This window comes from Sciurus vulgaris (genome assembly GCF_902686455.1).
Source record: "Sciurus vulgaris genome assembly, chromosome: 18".
NCBI lineage: Eukaryota > Metazoa > Chordata > Mammalia > Rodentia > Sciuridae > Sciurus > Sciurus vulgaris.
In genome coordinates this window covers 4,951,151-4,970,260 of record NC_136479.1, presented here as the reverse complement: position 1 = coordinate 4,970,260, position 19,110 = coordinate 4,951,151, and the positions used below count along the sequence as shown (strand labels likewise).

Here is a 19,110-nt window from a genome sequence, read left to right as displayed (position 1 = left end):
AGAATGCCACCTGGGAATTCCTAGAGATTTTGCAGCAAGATCCATAGACTGTTTTTTTAAGAGTGGTGTCAGGGTTTGCCATGGACAGGATGTAATAGACTTTGAAATGGGATAAAGTGTCAAAATGGTAACATGATATCAAAGATAGGTAATCAATATAACCCTTTAAAATCTAGTGATTGTGATCAAAGGAAACAACTGTGCATGTTTCTGTGTTGGAATGAGAAGCCATCCACGATGGGGAGAGAAAATATGACACTTCTAAAATATTACATTTAATGTAATATGAAGAAACACTATGATTCCCATCACTAAACAATCAAAGATATCTGACATTGGGGGAACATCGCGTCCATGAATGAGATTGGATAAAGTACTGCTCCTCTATCACGTGGCATGAGAAGGAAGTCCCCAGAGACCGAGTCCTGCTTTTCTGTGATTCACTCAAGGACCAGCATGAACTGGGGCTGTGGCAAGGGCACACTCCCTTCCTGGTTGGGGCAGTTGGCACCCCGGGGATGCTGATCCACAGGGTAGACATGCTCCAAGAGAGGGTTGGGTCCCCTCAATGTGAGACACTTTTTCTCTGGATCTCTGCCACCGTCACTTTCCACAGAGATGGCCATGCAAAAACTGCTGGGCAAAGTGAGCACCTAGCCCTTCCTAAAGTGTCTGCTGATCAGAGAGAAGCAGAGAAAGCAACAGCACTTGCTGTGCACAGCACGTGCCCTGCAGCCCTTACCCCACCCCTCCTGGGCTGCACGGATGGCAGTGTCCTGACACACGCTCTCTGCTTATTGACCAAACGCCACGGGTTTACCTTCACCCTTCATGTATTCCAACACCTCTGCCACCTTGACCCATTTCACCCACAGCATAAATTCATATCTTCACCCATCGTATCTTCAACCATCTTCTCTCGCTGTGATGGAATGCCTGAGACTGAGCACCTTATAAAAAAGAGAAGTTTTTTCTGGCTCGTGGTTCTAGAGGTCCAAAAGTCTAAGAGTATATGACATGCAGTAAGGATGGAAGGGCAGGCCAGTACATGTGAAAGGGAGAAAGCATGAAGGGTGAACTCCCTCCAGCCTCACCTGCACCTGCCCTCATGCAACGAACCAGCACGGAGAGACTGAGAGTTCACTCTGCAAGATGGCGTTCTGAGACCACGGATGGCGGACAACCACATCCCACGTGCTGTGTGCAGTCTCCTGGAGGCTTAAGATTGCACCTCCCCACACCCCACAGTGGACATCTACTCCAGGGTGACAGGTCACATTCAAATGGCGGCATGTCCTTTGCACACACTGTAGGTTTGCTCCAGGTGGAATCAGGCTGGTTTCCAGGGGATGGTGGTGATTGACAGTGTTCATCCATGCACTTCTCAGCAGCCACCTGGGCAACAAGGCCTGCCACCGCCACCTTGCCCCTAAATGTACCATGACAACGGACAGTCCAACATCACAGGCTCTGTCTTCTTTGGGATTTGGGAGACTCAGAAAAGGAGGGATCAATGTGCCTTGGGGTACATGTCTTGAGAAGCGTACATGTCCCTAAGACATCTGTGCAACATTCTCACGACAGTGTTGAGTAACAGGAAATTTCCTAAGCTTCTAGGTTTCAAGAAAAAATGGGCGCAATCGAGCAATGTCTTTTTCAATATGATTTATGCTCCTTTTGGTTACAGAGTGGGTGGCAAACAGCCCTTCATCGTAAAGGGAAAGGGGAGCAGTGGCTTGCACACAGGAGGGTATCAGGGGCTTGGTTTTGTGTGTGTTGGGGTGCTGGGGATCACACCCAGGACCCTGCACATGCCAGGCAAGCGCTTGGCCACCGAGCCACACCCCAGCCCAGAGTGGGTCTGCGGCCAGTGACACTGAGCCTGCCATGACTGGACTGGGCTCCAGGGCTTGCTGTCCTTCTCTGCAGGTGGCCTTTCCTCAGGATGCCCTGTCCTCTCTGGCCCACTTCTGCAGCGTGGCACTTAGGCAGGCACATCTGCTGTCGTCCAGCATCCACATCTGCTATGTCGTCCAGCGTCCACATCTGCTGTGTCATCCAGTGTCCACATCCGCTGTGTCGTCCAGTGTCCACATCTGCTGTCCAGTGTCCACATCCGCTGTGTCGTCCAGTGTCCACATCTGCTGTCCAGTGTCTACATCTGCTGTCCAGTGTCCACATCTGCTGTCCAGTGTCTACATCTGCTGTCCAGTGTCCACATCTGCTGTCCAGTGTCCACATCTGCTGTCGTCCGGCATCCACACCTGCTGTGTCGTCCAGTGTCCACATCTGCTGTCGTCCAGCATCCACATCTGCTGTGTCGTCCAGCGTCCACAACTGCTCTGTCATACAGTGTTCACATCTGCTGTCCAGTGTCTATATCTGCTGTCCAGTGTCCACATCTGCTGTGTTGTCCAGTGTCCACATCTGCAGTCATCCAGCGTCCACATCTGCTGTGTCATCCAGTGTCCACATCTGCTGTGTCATCCAGTGTCCACATCTGCTGTGTCGTCCAGTGTCCACATCTGCTGTGTCATCCAGTGCCCACATCTGCTGTGTCATGCAGTGTCCACATCTGCTGTGTCGTTCAGTATCCACATCTGCTGTCCAGTGTCCACATCTGCTGTGTTGTCCAGTGTCCCCAGAAGCTCTTTAGAGAAACTCCTGACTTTCAGAGATGAGAAGACTGAAGCCCAGGGAAGTGTGGAGCTGAAAAGTGTCTCAGAGAGGGTGTGAGGACCTGGGCAGGCACCAGCTTTAGACCCAGAATGCAGCCCCGTGGACCATGCCAGCCCTCCGCATGGACATCATGACGGGCTCTTCAGGAGCGGCGCTGGGGTTCAGACCCAGTACTGGCACGCACCTGCCCCGGGCCTTGGCTTCTCTGAGCCACAGTGTCTGCTCTCGGATGGGACCAAGGAAGGGAGACACTCAGCCTACTGAGTCTTGGCTATCCATTTGCTAACCTATTTTCCATATGAGGAAATGGAGGCTCTGAGTGGTCAGGAAGAGGCTGATGTGAGAGGCTGGCCTCAAAGATGGCCCTGATCCCACCACCTTGCCCCCATTCGTCCAGCACACTGCCTTTCCCACCCACAGCTGGGTGCACCGTAACAGGCAGTGCACAGGGGACAGCAATGGTCACATAAAAGGTCACAAGGCAGGGAACGTGTTCTTAAACATATTTTCAATTTTGTGCAATCTTTTATTTTCTTATTTACTACATTTCCTCTTATGATTCCCAGGGTTGGCTGAGGAAATGTCACTAGCCCCAGATGTATTTACCCACAGCGCGTTTCTACAGCTTCCTCCTGTTCCTGGCTCTCTTCTCGGATGAAACATCTGCTGAGAGAGACGCAGGAAGTCTACAGCAGCAACCAGCCAAGGCCTTCCACCTGCAGCCCAGTGCAAACCCAACGTGAGAACACACCCGCAAAGCCACCGGCCCCGCCTCGCCTCACCTCTCCCCAAACGAGTGGAACCAGGTCTCCCCGTCTGCCTTGTGTTTTTAATGGTTCAATCTGCAGCAGAATCCGACAGCATCAATGGATTCCAGCTCATGCAAACAGTATTCCCTGAGCAGAATGATGGGAAAATTTCCCTACAATTAAACAATTGTGTCACGAGAGGATTTGGTTAGAAAACTAACAGGTATCCCCGGCGGAACTGTAAAATCTCTCCCGAGACGCTGCTCTCTCGTTTGACAGTGATACGGAACCGAGTCCTCCTGGCATTTGTTCACCCACGGAACACGCAGTCTCTGGAAGCAAACAGCTCCCCGTCTCCGACCACGAGGGGAACTGTCCCCCCGGCGAGAACAGGGTGGTAAGACTTGGCATTCACACTCCGACTCCCACTTCTGCACTCCCGGAAGACAGTGCTAATCAATCACAGCACTTTCCTGCTGAGCTCAGATGGATTCTTCTCAACAAAACTACAGGGAGCCCTTCCTAATCAGAACTGGCAAGCAAGAAGAAACCTATTTGCCTGCCCTCTGTCTACAGTCTGATTCACTAAGCCCAGGCATAAAACTCCCTCGGATCCAATCCGTACACACAGATTTGGGAGTGCCGACATCCAGGGGAGGTGGGATCTTATTTCTCAATTATATAACGACCATCCTGGCATCTGCAGTTGACTTTTAATAAAATACTTCTCCTGAGAGCCTGACAAGCTGTTCTTACCTTCGTCAGCCTCACTTGCATTTCTCAATAACCCACTTGCCTCCGCTCTCCAGCTTCTCAGGTCCTGGTTTCATCAAGGAAAATTTATTCCATGTTGAAATCTGCCTCTAGAAACTTCCGTCCGAGCCTAGTCATTCTGCCTCCTATCCCACCCCTTTAAAGATAAACTTAATTCACTTTAATTGCCCTTTAGCTCTCAGGATACCAAGTACTTACGCCCTACTGGGGCTTAGCCTAGGTGGTTTCCTTTCCATTTCTTCTGTGAATGAGTAATAGAAAATCATCTACTGATGGGAAAAAAAAATCACATTCCTTCTAATGGATAAATCAGACAGTCAGGTGACAGGTAGCATGCTTCCAGGAAAGACCACAGGTTTCTAAGCATTTGTTCGCATAATACACTTTCAAAGCCACATTATGATGTCTACGAAATACAGATTTCAACATATGTCACCTACTGAAAACTTTAATACACAAAAGCAGATCTGTATCCATTCCTGACATTTTTAAAATTCAAAATGTTAAGGGTTTTCAGATGTACACAAATGCCTGAGAAATTTTTAAAAAATAAATTAAAAAGCAGACAAGAGATGGCAGAAATCTTAGGACTGAAAAACGTGTCAGATGCAAAATAATTACAGCTTTTGACAGCATGCAGGAGTGCAGCCGAGGACAGCGCACCATGTACCCCGATGGCGGGCACCGTGGACATGGGGCGGATGACGGAACATGGCAGGCATTTCCCATGAGGTTTGAATTGACTGCTGTGAGCAGCCGGAAGGGTCCACGCTTGGCACCTGAGGTCCTGACTGCATGCGTCCTACAGTGTTGATCAGAGGTAGGCATGATCAACAAGAAGGCATCCTCACCTGTTTTACGATCCCTACTTAATTCTCCAGGCCTCGTTGCGGTCTGTGCCGACCACTTTCTCTGCATTGATCATACAGAATTCACTAAATTATCAGACTCCCATGAACCAAATGGCTAACAGACGGTATTTTTTCCTGCTCCTACCGCCATCATGAGCCCTGAGCTGATCAGACGTGCATGCACGCACGCGCGTGTGTTTGTGTGTGTGCATGAGTGTGCACAGGGACACAGAGGGATATATGGACGTGAGGGTGCTCCGGGCTCTGAGCTGAATATTGTCTGAAGGAGTTAACTGCTGCTGAGACCGGCTAAGCAAATTACCCACAGTCATACTCAGCTATGTCCCCCACAATCAATGCTGCCACTGATATCTGTAACCATTGCCCATTAATGTAGCTTATAACGTGCTCAGTCTTTCTAATACAGGCTTGGGGAATTCATATCCTTCGAAATCTTGACTCTAAAGTGTTATTTATGTCTTACCATTATTTTCCCCTTCAATTTAGCTAAAATAGTTCACACAGTGACAGGTACATAATAAACACTCAGTAAATGCAGGTTGACTGAATTTAGGTCTTGCTGCCTTTATGCTGCCCTAAAAGTCTCTTAATATCGCTCTCATTTGCATAGCCATTGATTCAATTGTTCTCCCTCAAACCTTCAAGGTGGCAGGACACCCTTCCTCCCAGACGGCCACGTGTTAACAGGCTCCTCACTGGTCTCCCATTTACATCAACTAAGCTAATTATTTTCCTGTTACCTCACACCCTATTGGTGTTATACAAACCGCTGAGATGGCCTGTCTCCTGCAGGCACGGCTGTGTCTCTTCAGTCGCTTATTGTAACACAAGTGACAGAACTATTAGGAACAGCAGCCTTCAACGCACGCACGCACAAGAAACTTGCAGAAAGCCAATGGTGTCACCCACAGTCAAACAGGAACAGCGGATGGGGAGAGCAAGGACCAAGGGACTGCTCCAAGCAGATGGCCACAGGAGCAGAAACGGCCCAGCAAAAGAGGAACTGGAAGGGCAAAAACACACAGAGTGCAGGGATTGCTGCAGGACTTGGGAGCATGCTGGTGGTGATCACTGTTGCAGTGCAGGTGAAGCAAATGGTTGCATTTCATGTTGAATAATGATAGGCAGATAATACATACAGGAGGTAGGTAGATGGACAGGTGGGTAGGTGGGTAGCTGAAGGATGGATAGATGATAAATAGCCATAGGTAGGTAGGTAGGTGATGGATAGACAGAGAGATGATGAATACGTATTGATAGGTAGGTAGGTGGATGAATAGATAGATAGATGATAAATACATATTGATAGGTAGGAAGGTGGATGAATAGATTGATAGATGATAAATACATATTGATAGGTAGGAAGGTGGATGAATAGATTGATAGATGATAAATACATATTGATAGGTAGGAAGGTGGATGAATAGATTGATAGATGATAAATACATATTGATAGGTAGGAAGGTGGATGAATAGATTGACAGATGATAAATACATATTGATAGGTAGGAAGGTGGATGAATAGATTGATAGATGATAAACATGTATTGATTGGTAGGTAGGTGGATGAATGGATGGATGGATGATAAACATGGACAGATAGGTAGGTAGGTGGATAATAGGTGGGTAGGTAGGCAGATGATTGATGGATGGATGGATGGTTGGATGGTAAGCACATAAGGACAGGTAGGCAGATGGACGGGTGAGACGGACGCCTCCGTGGACTGCACTCCACCCCCACAGCTGCAGCCCCGTCCAAGCGGTTGTCGCCCTCCCTCCCTCACTGTTTCAAGGACCCTCTTATCTCTTCCCCTTGCTTTCACTTTTCCTCCCCTCCAAGCCTCCTGCATCAGAGTGGCTGCAGAACTATTTCCAGAAACACAGGTACCACCGTGCACCTTACTCTTCCGGGTGCTCTGAGTCGCCCCTGCATGTGGGGCCAAGGCTGAACCCTCCTCGATGGCTCTCTACCCTGTGTCTATTCCTCCCACTCCATCACCTGCCCCAGCCCAGCACCAGGTTCCAGCCACACCTTCTTTCGATTCCTTAAAAGCATCAAGTGGCTTCCCTCCACCCCCAGAGACTATTCTGGAAAAGATCTCAACTTAAATGTCACTTCCTCGTCCCCAAGAGTAAATGACCACGCTGAGCACACACTCATAACCTGCAGTGCCTTGACCACAGCAGTCATACGCAGGCTGTAACTGTGCATTTTCTGCATGACCACTTGCGTATATTTGCTTCCTCTGGGGACTGCCAGCCTCGTAAGGAAGCATGCTGTCCCCAGGGGCTCACATCATGCCTGCCACCAAAGGTCGTTCACTCCGGATGCGTTTGAATGAAGGAATGAATGAGCTGCTCCAGCCACCGGCTGGACGAGGTAAGACAGCACTCCTGTGGGGAACAGCCGAGGAACGGATCCCAGGAAAGGTGGGGCCAGCTTCGGTTTCAGGCCCTTGACCACATTCCTGATCAAAGGCCTCATGAGGGGACCCAGGGCTTGACAGGTAGCATCGGGGACTTTAAGCTCAGCATTGTGAGGGCCCCTGTGGAGAAGGCAAGGACGCACGTGGCTTCTAAGGAGCCTCTGTGCAGCTGTGGTGCCCCGGGTGCTTCAAAATGCCACGCGTGCAGAGTCGGCCGTGGGAAAGGAGTCTGCGGTCTGCGTTGGCTTCTGCCATGCACCATGAATAAGAAGATCTGTTTGCACTTCAGACTGAGAGTTATAATCCTTTTATTTCCCCACCCTCAAAACTCTATTAAAATAGAGCACTAAGCTACACACAGACACAGGCACACACACATACACGTCACCGTGGTGCACTTCACCTTTCTTGCTCTTTCCGAGCATGAGGAGAGGAAGGGGCTCCCAGGAGGGGGCTGTCCCAAACACATGGGACCTGCGGTCAGCTCCATGGGCTTGCTGGAGAAGAGGTCTCACACAGATGACCCGGACTTTAGCCAGATGTTTGAGCACAGCAGTCCACTCACCATCCTGCTGACGCCAGCGTCCCTCACCACTACAGGCACAGGTGGCCCAGGACCCCATGTGAGGGAAGAGTTCCACAGGTGGTCGAGAGTGTGGACTCCAGTCAAGATGGCCGGAGCCCAAGCCCAGTCCTGCCTCCCGAGACGCCTGCCAGTGAGCAATCCATGCCCCCTCTCCAGGTTTCGCTGTGGAACAGGGGTCGCTAGCAGGATCCCACTTAGGTGCTGAGAACACGCACTGAGGGGGTATGTGAATGCTGAGCCCGTGGCCTGGCCCACAGCCAGTCTCCAACACCCTGGCTGCTGTGCCACTGCAAGGAACTCAGCATTTTTTTTATGAATTTCATAAAATGTTTATTCTCTGAACATTCTAAGCACGGGAGTTTTGAAGGAAAAGGTTAACCTTTGGGGCAGGGGGTGTGAGCAGACAGAATGAGGGATTAGATGACTGCAAAGCAGGAACGTTCAAACTGAACGTGGGGAAGAGCCAGGGATTTCCTCAGGCTCTGCCCCTCGAGGTCCCCCGTGCTGCATGCCTTGGCCTGCAGGTCCTCTCCTCCCCGTCAGACCCTCTCCCAGGTCTTCTCCATTTGAAGCAGAGCAGCTCCTTAGGATGCTCTTGCTGGATGCCATTACCAAAGCTCTGTCTTCAGATCCCATAGTCCCAAAAGGACGTTTTTCTAACAGCCCTCTCCCCCCAAAGTATTTTCATTTCATCTTCATACCCAAAAAAAAAACAAAACAAAACGCCCCAAGAGGCTGCTACGGTCATCTGCAGCACAGAAGAGGAAATCGGGGCAAAGAAAGACTAAGAAGCTGCCCCACGTTTGCAGGTGTGGTACATACAGAGCCACAGCCTGAATCTCCATTTGTTTTTCTCAAAGGCAGCATCTTTCCATGAGAATCCCTGCTGCCTTTATTTAAGACTACGGGTACTGATAGATGTGACCTGTTAGTGCACCGAGAACACACAGCCAAAAAACTCTCAGCTTGCTTGACCTTGCAACGCACAACTCTGAAAAATCCTACCAACAGAATTTTCATAATCTATTACCAGAGGGTATTCCAGAAAACCGTACCTAGAACGTGATGCATAACAAAGTTCCTGTTCGGGAATTTACGTATATAACAAAGAGACATCAGAGCTCTGATCCTACATCGCCAAACCCGAGCCAAGCAGTAGCATGACATTCATTGGTCACATCATGGGGAGGGGTGTCTGTCACAGAAAGAGTGTCTTGGAACAGGAGCCATGAATTCAGAGGCTCCTTTCTTCGTGGGACCTTTATCACATCATACAGCTGTGGGTGATTTTTTAATCTGGCTTCCCACCTCACTTTTAGGAGTTCCTTGGAGGTAAAGATTCTATGTGACCCATATTTCTCAGCCTTTGGAACCAGTGGGTTGACCTGACTCCTCTTAAATATAATCCGAGTTCTCCTTGTGGGCAAAGAGACAATAGGCAGCTAAGAATAAGTCCGATCACAGCGAGCATCCTGTATGTCAGCACCATCCACTGAAAAGTGAGCTAGAGTGTACTCAAAGTCACGCACGTGCTTATGTCCTTTGTGCAATTCCTCTCTGGGGTCTTGCCCTCAGCAAGTCACCCCGAGGAAGGACTCTACCTATCATTAACTCGGGAGACTCTGGGGTCAGTGAAAAGAGCAGAAAACTGAACCTCCCAGGATAGAGTCAGCCACCACCCTGACTGATGATCTAGGGCACGGCTCTCCCCATTATGACTACCAGGAAGGACACAGCAACGTGAAAAGAGCACTGGAGCTGAAATTTCTAAGGGCAGAAATTGTAACGTTGAATGGCAAGCCCAGAGAGGCCACAGGCTCGGACGGCATGTCTGACATTATAGGGAGAATGGAGAAATCAGTAAAGTGGGTTCAGGACAGTAGCGCATGTCGGTGGGATTCCCAGACAGGGAAACCTCATTTCCTCAACATCTTGAGAGTCGCATGCGTGGTAAGTCCACATGAGCACAGAGAGGTTAGGCCAGAGCCCAGATTCTGCTCTGAAAGGAGAGGCGGCTCTGCTCCCAGAGCCCCGGGCGAGATGGCCCAGCTTTGCATGCAAGACACGGAGGCTCCCTTGCCGGAGCCAGACCCGCACCGGCTGGAGCGAGCCATTACGCTCTCGGGCCATCTGCTCAGGGGTTGTGAAGGCAGCCGTGTGTCCTCCCGCATGGATGCCGGGGAGGACACTGATCACTAGTCAATCTGCTTGAAATTGCCTCCTATGATTAGTGTGTAATGACTCAGGTAGGTCACGGCCAGGGACGTTGCTGTTATTAATGCATTAGCAGCTGTACGTGGGCATCGATTCTGCGGAACTCAGGTGCAGGGAGTTGGCAGGGAGAGTCTGCCCCTGTGGAGTCTAAACAGCCTCTGCTGGGGGAGGAGAGGACCCTGAGGGGGCACTGTCCTTTGGGAAGGGCGAGGAAGGCCCAGGAGAAGGCTGGCCAGCTTTGAAAGGACAGACGTGAGCTGGGAAGAACAAGAAGAATGCACGTACATCATGGATAATCCTCGAGTCTGCCACATCTGAGATGAAACCACTCACATCCACAACTCTAAGTCCTCCCTGTGAGTGGGCAGTCCATGGAAGTCAGCACAACTTGGATTATTATGTTAAATTCATCTAACAATTTTGCGATGGTGGGTCAGGGGCCCACGTGTCTGTTTGCTGTAATATTCTTGGGACCCAGCGAGAATTTAATGTCAAAATTTGTCCATAGCTAATTGTGACTGGATGAAGGCAGGAATGGATGATGACATTATCAGGATAAGAATGTTGCCTTACACGTGCACCACGTGCAGTTCACCATGGCAACCTGGGCTGGGATGCACCACAGTGCAGTTCACCATGGCAACCTGGGCTGGGATGCACCACAGTGCAGTTCACCATGGCAACCTGGGCTGGGATGCACCACAGTGCAGTTCACCATGGTATCCTGACTTGGGATACACCACAGTGCAGTTCACCACGGTTCCTGACTTGGGATGCACCACAGTGCAGTTCACCATGGCAACCTGACTTGAGATGCACCACACCACAGCAACTGGGGCTGGGGTACACCACAGTGCAGTTCACCATGGTAACCTGACTTGGGATGCACCACAGTGCGGTTCACCATGGTATCCTGACTTGGGATGCACCACAGTGCGGTTCACCATGGTATCCTGACTTGGGATGCACCACAGTGCGGTTCACCATGGTATCCTGACTTGGGATGCACCACAGTGCGGTTCACCATGGTATCCTGACTTGGGATGCACCACAGTGTGGTTCACGACGGCAACCTGAGCTGGGATGCACCACGGCTCAGTTTTAAAGATAATTTGTCTCCCTTTCACAGAAGGATGGAGGTCCAATAAGAGTTAACCAGCTTGCCAAATGCATGTGCACACAGGTATACTCACACACCTTTGGGTCACTGGACAGTGACACCCAACTCCAACCTTATCTGCTGCGGCTTCGTTTCTCCCTTTTTTTGATTATTTCTAAATTCCAAGTTGGAAGGGGCCTTAGTTAAAGACCATTCTAGTTCAAATGATCATCATCATCATCATCATCATTGTAATAAGGAAACTGAAGTCAAGATCAGTCTAATGTGCTATTCAGGATTATGTGGTCAATTCTCTGACCAGGACCCAAGCCTGGCTCTCTAAATTTTTCCAAAGTTGACGATGACTGGGGAATGGGGCTGTAGGGCGTCATGGGGGAGGGAAGATGGTCTGAAAGACCAAGGGGTATGGCCATTGTTGACAGCATCAATTCAGGCAACTCGGTAAACTGTTCGCTCAAGACATGTACATGCTGGGCGCCTGCACCTGCTGGGATACAGTGGTAAGCAAGAGAGACACATGCCAGCCCTCGTCAGTGCTCCAGTCCACGGGGGAGCACAGGAAAAACACCCACCTTAGAAAGCATGAGGAGGACTCAGCGGGAGCACCGTAGCTGATGGAACTGGGTGAAGTGCTGGGTAGATGACCAGGCAGATTGCAGGGGCCACATGAGGCTTCCCCTCACCACCGTCCTCAAATCCTGCTCTCACACAAACCCACCCCACAGCTCCGTGCAATAAAGAGGAGGAAGCTGGTGCATCTGTTCTAGTCTTTCTCGCCTGTTCTCTCTGCCTCCCAATCTCAGGGACTCATTTGATCAGAACAGAGCCCCTAAGCACAGGGGAGGGAAGAGAGGGAGAATCCGAGGAGCTCCATGATGCAGCAGCTCAGGAGACAAGAGACGCCCACAGGGACGGCGGGAATGAGGAGAAAGTGAGGAGGGGGTGGTGGCCCGTCAAGTGCCAAAGCAAAGAAGCCAAATAAGCTGGTCAGAGAAGACGGTCGGAACGAGAGCATCGTTTGGTGTTGTCAGCAGGGGACTGTGCGTGCAGTTACCACCACACCCACCCTCGCCTGGGCATTCCTGGGTAAAGGCATGTCCTCCATCATTCCTGCCTCGTGCTGCCTCTTATGGCCCCACGGATGCCTCCTGACCCCAGATTCCAGTCGGTCTGCTGAGTGGGAGAAGCGCACCCTGCAGATGGGAGCCACTGCTTTTTCTCGCCTTGGTGCTTCCGCTCCTGCTGCCCCATCAAGCTCCAGATTCCGGAGCATGTTCATTACCAGAGGTTGCCCTAACCAGCTTAGTACTTTCTTCATCCTCCGCGGAACAACCAAGGAACTGAAGCGCACAGGCAGCATTCGCTTCCGGAGGGGCTTCACCGAGAGCTGCGTAGAGCGTGAACTAAAAGATGGAGATGCTCAAGCCGGCTGGTGACACCAAATAGCCCAGATGCTAAGAAATGGGAAATCAAGAGGTTTAGATGCCAAGAGATGGATCTACTTGTCTGCTGGGAACAGAAGGTATTCAGGGACTGACAGAGAAAGTGGAGTGGTATCCAGGGACGGGCTTACTGACTTGCTTATTCTTGACGAGCTTTAAGAATCTTATTCCCTCAGTCTGTTGGCAGGGGAATCCAGGGAAGGTGGCTTTAGGCTGAGAAGCATTTAGAGGGCTCTTCAGACATGTGGAGGGAACAGGAAGAAGCCTCCCGGGAGGCCCAGTCAGTGGCTCCCTCAGCCCTTCCGGGTAACTGAAGAGCTGTCCTGACGCCAGAGTCCCTGGGAAGAGAGTAGTGTCTAGGTGAGGGAGTGGAGTTTGGTCTGATGTCCAGGGTCAGGCATGTGGAGCCGGAGGGACAGGGTTAGTGAAGAGGCACAGCGATCTGCACTACATGTACAATGCTGCACTCAGAGGGGGTCCCTGAGCCTCTTGTTCTGACCTAAGTGGAAGTGTGAGCCTGCAGAACATCGAGCAAGCAAGAGCCCGTTAGGGGCACAGCACTGGTCTCTGGCCTGAGGTCAGTCACTGTCCTCCCACGTGTGCAGTGCCCACCAGGAGGTGAGAAGCATTCACCTGTCTCTTCACCCCCGTCCCTCCCGCATCTGGGCACCACTGTATCCAGCAAGTCCTGAGGGTCCATCATGAGCCTGCACTACGGTGGACACTGTGGATCTCATCAAGGGTGACAGGTGCTCATGGACAATCAGCTCATGACAGGCACCACCCAGGCAGAGTGGACACATGTTGTGGCTCTGGAGCAGCATCCTGGGGGACTTTGGACCCTCTAGTTCTGGATCAGCGGTAAATGCAGGGGGCATGGCATGCGGAAGGGGCACGGACAGAGGACTTGGGGAATGGAACTGCTGCAGCTCACACAGCAGGGCCCCGATTCATGTACACTGGCTCAGTGTCCACCTGTGCCTACGGAGCGCTGACCTACCCCGTGCTTATGAGGCCTCTCGTCTGAGCTGCCCTGTACAAAACGGCGGGAGCTTCCAGCTACACGTACCTAAATTTACATTAGTTAAAAAGAAATTCAAAAATGGAAAGCCAGTTAGTTCTCGGTGGCCATACCTGGCTAGTGGTTGCCATACTGCTGCCACAAGTAGACAGTGTCCTTGTCCACCCTCTCAGCAAGAGAACTGCCAGGGGCTGGGCATGCTCACTAGCCTGGCCATTCCTTCGCCATCCACACTTGAGCATCAGTACAACACCTTGCCTACCTTGGACCAGATCATTCTTGTTATCATAGTACTTCAGTTCCTTGGCCCATTTATTGATTGGGTGAGTTGTTTTTTTGATATTGAGTTTTTCGAGTCCTTTATATATCCTGGAGATTAGTGCTGCATCTGAGGTGCAGATGGTAAAGATTTTCTTCCATTCTGTGGGCTCTCTGTGCATGTTACTGATCGTTTCCTTTGCTGAGAAGAAGCTTCTTAGTGTGAATCAGACATTATTACCCTATGTGCATGCATGACTACATGGCCGGTGTGATTCTACATCATGTACAACCAGAAGAATGAGTTATACTCCACTTACGTACGATGTGTAAAAGTGCATTCTACTGTCATCTATACAAACAACAACATCAACAAATAACAATACTTCAGTAAGGCCTGGTGGGCAGAGTACAGCTATCATCACAGAGACTTCCACTGGATGGTGCTAGATAAAGAAAAAGGGGAACATTAAAATGATTTTAGCCCAATTAATGAATTAATTTTGCAGCTGTGATACAGCAGGCCCCGAAAGCGTGATCTGACAGGAGGGAGAGGGCAAGAAAGCCGTCTGTTGGAAGTTGAGTTTACATGCTGCAGGAAATTACTTCAGGGCTAAACTCTACAAATGACCCTGCTAATATGAGCTCCCTGGAGCTGCCTAGAGCTGCCTGGAGCCACCTGGAACCTCCCATTTAGCACACAGATCATGAAGATGTACAGTCAGAAAATAGACACTGGCTTATGAACCAACTCTACGTCATGGACATTGGCCAACACGTGTCCAAAGGGCCACAATGCAAAAGCAAAAATCAAATAGTGAAAGATGGCCGAATTTTAGAAGCAGGAAATGGAAATTGATCTTCTGAAGATAACAGGGATATTGAATGCTGGAAACCCAGACCAAGGCAAGGCATCCCTGACACCCATTCAGGTACAAAGTCAGACATGAGCGGATTTCAACTGCAGTCATGGCTCCTAGGGAAACCCCACAGGAGTCTGGGCAGCTTCCATGATGTGCATGGTCTGAGTGAGGAACACGCAAGTCCCAGGCTTGGGTCAGCTCAGAGGCCAGGTCTCCTGCCTTCCTGGTAACCAAGCAACCTCTCAGAACTTTCTTCCTTCCAGGGGAAGTGACCTCCTGGCCTGGAAGTGGACCGAGGCTCCTGGTACCAGGGACGCTGCAGCCACAAGGAAAGCACTGAAACCGGCTAGACACACGGAGATTGACAGCAGCCTTAAACCCCTCCCCCACGGGGCATTTTTCTGTTTCTTCCTTTTTCAATTTTTTTAAAAAAATATTATCATGTCTGGTTGCTGGTTTGGAGGAGCAAATTAATACTTTTTTCCCTCTCTCTCGTTTACAACTGCTGCTGTAGATACAAAATATCATATCCACAGACAAATTAACAGGAGCTCCTTTCCAACAGCGTATTAATTATCTCGGGGACCAAAGCCTCCCCTAGGTTAGTAGCTTCGGCCGTGGAGCAGAGTTGGAACATGGATTTCTTTCTGAGAAGCAGCAATTTGCATCCTGTTTGGAAGGCAAGGGAGGGAGGGTCACAGGTACCCTCATTTCTTCGTCTCTCCCCTGCTTACCCCAGCACCACAAAGGCATCTAAGACCAGGATGCTGCTCAGAATGGGAAAAGATAAAGTAACGAGCACATTTAACTTCGCACCAAATAGATTTGAAGAGACTGCACGCTAAGCAGCTCCCTCCTTTTTACTTCCAAACCTTGCTGTTTCAGGAAGAGCTGCAGCCTGGACTTCAAAGGCATGAGCAGATAGATGCAGCAGGTAGGGAATTAGAGACGGAATTTCCTTTATGATTAGGAACAAAGGCCTGTGTCTAATCTCCTGTGTGATACAAGCTTTAGCTGATCAGGGTTACACGAAGCCATTCTGATGTGGGAACAGCTAATGTGCCACCTCTTCCTCCTGTCTCCTCCTCCTTCTCCCCTCCACTTGCATATGCAAATTCCGCAGCAGCAAGCAGTACTACTGAGGGCACAAAAATTCCCTTTGATCAGCCTCTTCCAGGTATGGAGTCCTCTGGCCTCCAATTCTCTCTGCCCCTTTAAGACAAGGATGATATATGTATGTAATGCATCAAAGCAGACTCCACCACCTCCCAAGTAGAACGTGCTAACCGGATCCGAGATCTGGGAAGCACAGGACATCTTGAAAAATAAATATTTCCATTAACTAGCCTTTTGAAATTTTGATATTTATTATAAAATGATTAGTTTTGTTCATGAAACAAGTTGTTCACCAATAGACTTACTGAGGAAGAGAGCACATGCCAGAGACTTTCCAGTGTCCCTAATGCTACCCGATAAAGCTAATGTATACTTCAAAAAAACAGCGGAGGAAATTAAATAAAACATTGCCCAGTTCACCAAAAATAAAGTCCTTGTGTGCATTGAGAATGGCAGACTGTGGAAAAGAGCTTGCTGGCTAAAAACAAATGAAATTTTTAAAATGTACCCGGCATCGTAAAGCACAGAATTTCTTTTCTATAGTAATTTGTACACAGTAATTGTGGATTCTGGCTCAAAAAAGAGTGAAATGAATTATTTGTAAATGGCTGCAGGGTGGTGTGATCTCGCTATTGGATCCATGTTTGTTGAGTGTTTCTACCTGCAGAGCCACAAGACTGGCATAACTGGATGCAAAATCCCCCCATGAGCGAACAGTAAGGAACAGAAGGAAGCGCATCTGGGGTCACCATCCCCCACCCCGTTAACAACAGTAGGGTTGATCTGCTGACACTCAAGGGTATCCCAGGTTCCTTTGAGGGACAGGGGGTGGGCCTGGGAGGTGGTCCTATCTGGCAAGCCCCCTTCTCACATCTCTGAATCCAATCCAGTGTGCAAAAAAGCAAGACATGGGCAGATGGCAAATTTTTTGTGGGAACTGTAGGCCTACAGAAGAAAGCTCTTCATAGAGAACACGATCAAAGAAGAGGATGTATTTATGTAACAAATGCTCAAAACGGGTGGCACTTACTGAAGGCTGAGTCCGATCAAGGAAGCTGAAAGTTCCACTTGCATGAGTTCTTTGAGCAGTTTCCTAAGGAAGAAAAGAAGGGCAGATGTCAGTGTGGAGAACTGTACAGCATGACATCTGTGCCATGGCGGTCACAGCGACATTGGTAACCTCTGAAACGGATCCGACTGTCCTGTGAAGTTAACGATGATGACAGCGAGGAGGAAAATAATGACAAAGTTCTTCAATGTCTTCTCATCAAATCCTTTTTAAACCCTAAGAAGGAACGTGTGATTGTTTTCTCAAATTTGAGGAAAGGACAGGACCTATGACAGCCCGAGTAAGTGTGGAACCTGGATTTGAACTTGGGCAGCTGGGTACCACTCCTGGAAGCCCTCTGCTATTCTCTTCTTGTATACCATGAGCTCTCAGTCATAGGACATGTCAAGGAAAGGGTAGATACTGACATTTCAGAGGTATTATCATGGATTTTCCTGCATGGAGTTAAGTTGGATGAAATTTCCTTTCAACTCCAGAAATGCAGGATTCTACAAAGCTCAATTATATGACAGTCAAAAGTTCAGAAATGGCAATAACTTCCTCGTGTAATAACTAGAAATGGATATGAAGAACCTTGTCTGTAATAAATTTCACCAACATGGACATCACCACCCACTAGGAAGGAGTAAGGTTCATGTTCATTAATGGTAAATAAACCAAGTATCACCCAACTGAAAAGGGTCATGAATTTCTCACGGGATTCAGCAAGTCAAGGGAGAGGTCACTTCCAAACAGAAAACTTAAACTTTAATAATAGATGTGAATGACTTTCCTGGTATGACCTACTTATTCTCTGGGGAGAAATTTGAATAGCAGAGTTAGAATTGATTGACAGGTTCTAGAACCCTGATCCAATGCTCACTCGGCTACTCTCATTAAGTATGGGTGCAACTTACATTCAGACTCAAAGTGATTCATTAGTTTAGAGCTTAATTCTAAACCATGTTTGCAGGTACATTAAAGAAATACACCTCTTTTTTTAAGGTGATAGAAAATGTATGTATATGATCTTCATATATGGTGAGTTCACTGATGAAGATAAATTAAAATATCTGAGGGCATCAAGTTGCTCTGAAATATTGGAAAGAGAAGACCTGTAAAGAGACCCAACAGTAGACAGCTCTGAAGTAGGGGGGATGATGGTAACAGAATTCAGTTTTCAGGAGACTTTTGCTTTGTATTTTGTTGTCTTCGAATTCCTTCAACTGGTAAAAATGACCAATTTCATGAACCAATGTCCACAAAGATCAGTGAGGCAATCAACCATTTATCCACCCACTCACTCATTCATTCATCTTTCCATCCATCCATCCATCCATCCATCCATCCATCTACCCACCCACCTGCTTATCTACCTTCCCATCCATCCATCCAATCATCCATCATCCATCCATCCATCCATCATCCATCCATCCATCTACCCACCCACACATCTTTCCAATCATCCTTGGATCCACTACTTACTAGGTTTGTGAACACGCCCAAGACACTTCACCTTTCATTAAATTTCCATACCAATAAAACTGGACTAAACATAACACCTGCCACAGGAGCTTAGGTGCTCACTAAATGTATTTGTAAAGCATTGTGCCTGACACAATGGTGGTGCTATCTAAAAGTTCATTATTATTTGTTGGGCCCTTCTTTAAGCCAGGCATTGTACTCCGTCCCAGTCAGTACAGAAGACAGATTTGGGTCAGGGTGATTGAGGTAAGTGCCATCAAGGAAGTGGCCACAGAGAGGTGAGGTCTTAAAGACGAGAAGAATATAACCAGATGAAGTGGAAGAACATGATTTGGAAAGAGCCAGGACAGCTAGGAATTAAGTGTTTAAACTCCGTGGTTCTCTTCTGTAAACTCAGACTCTCCCTCAGCAGGAAGATCATCTGAATCCTAATAACACTAGGAGTAGTTTCATTGAG

At 48.9% G+C, this 19,110-nt stretch overlaps 1 protein-coding gene across 23 annotated transcripts in view; it reads right to left on the bottom strand.

Annotated features, from left to right (window-relative positions):
- The window catches only part of RBFOX1 (RNA binding fox-1 homolog 1), a 1,434,211-nt gene that overhangs the window by 1,085,884 nt on the left and 329,217 nt on the right, over positions 1 to 19,110 (bottom strand). For all 23 annotated transcript variants that reach the window (XM_079121708.1, XM_079121711.1, XM_079121725.1 and 20 more), the window contains one exon: positions 17,151 to 17,213. The gene's annotated coding sequence lies outside the window, so the exon portion shown is untranslated. Of the gene's footprint in view, positions 1 to 17,150; positions 17,214 to 19,110 lie in introns of those variants that run through there.